The 6,000-nt window shown below is 38.2% G+C and overlaps 1 long non-coding RNA gene across 1 annotated transcript in view; it reads right to left on the bottom strand.

The window, feature by feature from the left end:
* Positions 1-1,963, bottom strand: part of LOC135220189 (uncharacterized) — a 283,073-nt gene extending 281,110 nt beyond the window's left edge. The window contains exon 1 of the long non-coding RNA XR_010315599.1: positions 1,784-1,963. This is a non-coding gene — a long non-coding RNA (uncharacterized LOC135220189). The remainder of the gene's footprint in view (positions 1-1,783) is intronic.
* Positions 1,964-6,000: the final 4,037 nt, after the last annotated feature.

A 6,000-nucleotide genomic window follows, 5' to 3' on the forward strand; every position in this document is an offset into this window, starting at 1 on the left:
AAGCTGGAGTAACAAATGTCAGTATGAATGGCTGTGAAGAATCGAAATAGTTTATGATATGAATTTGAGAGATCTTTTGATAATAGTGAAAAGGCACGGAGTCACAGAATAGGTGAAGCAAGGCTGGTAGGTATTAGTACGTGTGGAAAACTTTGGGGTGACAAAGGAATCCATGTTAGAATACACGAAAAACTAGTTGAAGCAACTCTCTTCTATGGAAGTGAAGTGTAATGTGCAACATAAATGAATAAAAAAGTTGAAGGATACAGTTTATAAGTTAGAATAATATATAATATATATATATATATATATTATATCTATATATGTGTATATATATATATATATATATATATTATATATATATATATATACTTGACTATACTGTAAACTTCAACTTTTTTCTTCATTTATGTTGCACATTACACTTCGCTTCCATAGAGGAGAGTTGGTTCAACTAGTTTTTCGTGTATTCTAACATGGATTCGTTTGCCACCCCAAAGTTTTCCACATGTCTTATAGATATATACATACACACACACACACACACTCACACACATATATATATATATATATATATATATATATATTATATATATATATAAAATTTCATATGAGGAATGATATCACTTTAAGGACTATAAATAAGGTGCATTACGTTAGAAGATTCTGGAGTTAAACAATGCAACTTGATTTCGTTCATGCGATTGACAATTAAGCAATCCCCTTTTAATGATAGAGCAAAGGCATCATTAGTGGCCGTCTAAAGTTGAACTATTAGGAATAGTACCATCTTTAGAAATGAGAATTGTTGCAATGTCTTTTGTTTGTAATGTTTTCCACATCACTTTACCACTGTGTGGTCGCAATTATTTCAATAATTCATATATTTCTTACTGAGATATCCACATATATTATCTAGTAGTGATAATAAAAAAAAATCTAAACACTTTTATTCAAATTTGCCAAATAATTAAAATTATTTTTTTGGATACACACCAGGATCATCTTACAATTAATCATGTATACAAAAATAAAAGCGTGGGCTCCACAGATGGAAGGAAATACTACAAGAAATAAAAAAAATATTTTTTTTTTCTTTAGCACTTCTTTCCATGTTTGGCGCCCACGTTGTTATTTTAGTAGTCATGATTAATTGTAAGAAAATCTTGGTGTTTCTCAAAAAAAACTGCTTTTTTACTTTCTAGTCCATTTTAATAGAAGATTTTTAAAAATTATATATATATATATATATATATATATATATATATATATATATATATATATATATATATATAACACTCTATACTTTTTAGTCCTGACAGAAATTGTAGTCGATTTGCGACTGTAGCTAACGAGATTGACCGTGATACTATATAACATCCTGTCGAGCCAAAGGTTTGAAAAACCCGCAGAGTTACTAACTTATTCTACCGATCAAAGAAGGTATGAAAAATACAAAGAATTATTCACTTCATACAAATCCTGAGCTACTGGGAGAGGTGACTGCAGGGTTACTGCTGACCTACTGATCATGTAAGGTTGTATTGTCACCAGGACTGAGTAACCATCAGAATTTCAGGTCCATCGTCGAATATGGAGTTACAACATTTGACCATGGCAAGCAGACAAACATACAGACAAAAATGCAACCTAAATAAAAGCTTAAAAAAAAAAGAATAGGTATGGGTATGAGACAAAATTCAAATGCGCAATTAAAAGTGATTCAGTTTTGAAATATACGTTGGACATATCTACAACTATAGTTCAACATGCCAAAACTTACCCATTTCCTTTGCAGCTCCAAGTTTCGGTCATATATTTACCAGTTGTCTTTGTGAGGCTTTAATAGCCACCGCTACCCTGGATCCATATCTCTTTGTTGCGTGATGACTCACTCAACCACTCTAGTGGCGTGTCGACGAGGCCTAATAGAATTTACAGTTGACCCTCCTGTTTTATTGGTCTGAAGTGTGCTGCAGGAGAGTGAGAAAATTCATTGTGAGTTTACATTCCTCTTTTGCATATTTTTTCCTACTTTTTCTACATATTTCAAAGTCTAAATGATTAAAAAATAAACAATTTAAGTTGTGATCGAACCCCTGGCCAAGATCTGAAAAAGTCCATGCCAATGGATACGTATTGAGTAAAACCAAAATGACTATGGATATGTAGTACGTTTTCCACGTTGCCGCTTTTCGCAGATTTGATTCATAAACCTTTGGCTTAAGTTGGGATGGCGTGTAGATGTGGCAAAAACGTTGCAAATCTTCCTTATACAAGGATAAACACCTTGACGCTATCGTTCCGTGTTTCTAACACTGAAGACGTAAAATGAGAGAATGGACTGAGTTTTGATGACGAGTCAAGGATGATATATGGTTAAAAAAAAGCTGCAGTCAATGAAATTTGAGATCATACAGTAAACTCTTTTGTTAACAGGGTAGGATATAGATGATTTAGTTTTTAATCATCTAAATGAATTATACAAATGCCTAATATCTTGCCCAGACTCACTGGTGAAAATAAATTATACATGCGATTTTAAAACATGCTGTTATTGGCTCCACAAAGACTGTAAATTAAGTCGGCCTTGTCGTGAAACGGCCTCTTTCTTCTGAAAAGCCCGTGGGAGGGATAACTTGTATTTCACGACCGGATTAAAGAATCCCGAATCGAGGGATGGAGATTAACGGTAGTCGAATTATGTAAGTCTGAAAGAAGTTTGGGTACGTAGCTAATGACAGCTATGTTCGTAATCATTTTGGTTTTACATTTCTGTTGACAGAACAAGATTCGGCATTTTTTGTTATTTACTTAATTTTTCATTAGTGATATATTGCTATATATTACAATATATTTTGCATATAATGTACTTGGTATCAATAGTCTGCTTTCAAAAAGATAAAGTATTCGAACGATGGGTAAGCTTATGCTTTATAAGAATGTCCTGGTTGCAAGCAATAATTTAAGAAAGTTATATGACTGCTCCCATAGATTTTCCATTTCTCGTTTATGAAAAAGGAAAAAATTAATCAAAGATAATGCGCATAATGACATTAATTACCGTTCACTTGTAGTTTACTACAGCGGAAATATCGTGCAAAACAGTCAATTTCTATTCTGGTCAAAGTTAACTGACAAAACTATGGTTTCTTTGTTACCAGATAAGAACTCTTACGACACTTCGCAAAGAAGTGTCTATTCTTTTTTATTGTGAAATTTTATTTACTTCGACAATATTACGAAACGCATACATATACCTCGGTATTGGTCATGACTGTAAAGTGTCTCGGTGTATGCACTGCATCACATTAAGGGCATATTTGTTATTCGTTTCAGCTTCATTACAAATGCATTCATACATATATGCATGCATGCATGCATACATACATACATGCATACATACATACATACATACATACATGCAAATCAATTTTCTGCTTTGAGAGGTGACGCCTAAAAGCTGGAATCTTCCCATTTATAGCCCTTTGTATGGGCATGAATGTGTATGCGCCTGAGCCAAATACTAATTAACTTACGACATCAATTCCAACACATACATTTTCTGTACTTTCTCTCACATAATGTACATTGTCCTTTATGATTTTTATGGGGCCCGTTTATCTTTTTTATATTTTCTATGGAAATTTCTTTCGTAGAAAAGCTTGATCAACTCACGGGCAACTATGATTTGGTGTATATTTATATGGTAACGTAAAAACACACAAGCAAGGGAACCCCCCGCGCCCTATCATCAGTCAAATTCAGGCCCCGTCTTACAAGCTAGCCAAGAGGCTGAATGCCATTCTGAACCCCTTTGTTCCTGGTAACCATATCCTGAAGTCGCCAGTTCCTGGATACCATACAGATGATTTTGGACACGGTGTACATTGACCTCCCCCCCCCCCCCCTCCCCCCCGTTCATCCTTGAACATCCCTGAACATGCCCTCTGCACCCTACTGGAAATGTGCATCACGAGGGACCCCTTCTCCAACCACCGAGACCGAATGTACACGCTGATCGACGGGGTGGCAAACGGTTCTCCCCTCGGAGTCCTCTTCGCCAATATCTACATGGGCACCGTGGAGCAGAGGGTCTTCGATATCATTGATAAACTGAGGATGCACGTGCTCTACATCGATGACACCTTCATCTATTCCGAATCCCGGTAAGAAATTGAAGAACTGAAGCGTGCTTTTCACACACCTAGCTGCTTGAAATTTACGATTGAGCACAGCCAAGACTGCCAGCTCCCCTTCCTCGACGTCCTCGTTGATCAGAGGCAGGATTTTTTCAGCAATAACGTCATACAAAACTGACGAACCTGGGCATGTGCATGAATGGCGAGAGTGAGTGCCCCGAGAGGTATACGAGCTCCACTTTCAGCGTTTACGTCAGGAGAGCCCTCTCGCACTGCTCCTCTTGGAAAACACGCAAATGGAGCTGGAACGTGCCACCCAGGCTCTCGTCATCTTCGGACATTACAACCGAGACGTTGAGGAGATGATCAGAAATAGCACTGACAAATGGTACCAGCAGGAGCCCCGCCCAATGCCCCTGAATTGATCAAGCTTTTCTACAAAGGAAATTTCCATACTAAATATAAAGAAGGTGAACGGGCCCTCAAAACATCATAAAGGAAAATGTCAGCCCTATCAACCAAAAAAAGATTCATTTGGTTATCTTCCACAAAAGCAAGACGACTAGCATCCTGGTTATGAGTAATGATCCAGTCACCCCTCTGCAGGATCCCTTGAAGAAGACTAACGTGGTCTACCCTTATTAATGCCCTGTTCGAGGAGGCCTTAGCTAATACATCGGGATGACCACCATGCGCTTCTCCAAGAGAATGTCCTGCCACGCTCAAGAAGGAGCCATGTATAACCAAGCCAGAACTGCCCACGACCAAAAGATCCAAAGGGCACACATCATATTATAGCTGATTCACTTAAGGTAGATTCTTGGACGACCCGTATGCTTGCGAGACGTTTGTTTTGCGGCCGCTGATTGGCAGGTACCAGGAGGGCCTCTCGCCACAACTTTTAAAAATGGCTTTTTTCGCCTGATCAGCTTCCCAACATATCTAACTTTCATATGGGAAGGTGCAAGAGGCCATTTCCATAAAAATCATAGGGTAAATATTTTTCAACCTTGTGGCCAGTAGTTGCATTCGAGTGGAAGTTTGTAAAACAGAACGGCCTCTCACCACTCACCACTCAGGTGCTGGGAACGCCAAGATGGTACCGAACGCCCACGGTTTCAGCCTTCTGTGTGAAATGTTAACAAATCCTGCGATTTCTGCCACTATTTTTACTGTTTATTCTGTGAATTTGCAGCTTCCGTGATATTTTTTTTGCATTCATTATGTCAGGACGTGCTACTGATTCTGCAGGTAATAGCTAAGTGGCCAATGATCGTGTGAAAAGGCGAAAATATAGCTTTAAAATAACACCCGCCCCCTTTTATCCCAGAAAAGGGAGTGAGATTGAACTCTAATTTCTTTATGCATACTACTACATTTCTGATCGCAAATACTCTTATACAAATTTCTTTGTATCTTGAAAAATAAAGAAATTAGAGCCTGTTTGAAGTCCCAAAATTTTGATGGCTTGCTACTCAAACATTTTTTTGGTGGCGAGAGGCCCTTATAATGCTGAACGCCTCATACCTAATATGATGGCAAAATCATTGATCAGGACACTGATCACCAACACCGCCTGCTCCTCCTGGAAGCGTAACTCATACGGACAGCAGTGAGTGGCCCCCAGAACAGGCCAACCAATCAGGAACGTCTGCAGGATAAATGGATTTCCAACAATCATCCCCAGCTTACTGTGGCACTCGCACTGGCGTAAACCCACAACCTTAGCAAAGTGACAGTAGGCTACGCCCAAGACCGGCTTATCCAATGAGAATTCAGCCCCCGATGTAGGGCCACTATAAATACTGTCATACTCGTCCTATTTATCCAGTTCATCCATGAACTCGTCCTGAAGATG

Source organism: Macrobrachium nipponense, chromosome 1, assembly GCF_015104395.2.
Source record: "Macrobrachium nipponense isolate FS-2020 chromosome 1, ASM1510439v2, whole genome shotgun sequence".
Classification (NCBI taxonomy): Eukaryota; Metazoa; Arthropoda; class Malacostraca; order Decapoda; family Palaemonidae; genus Macrobrachium; species Macrobrachium nipponense.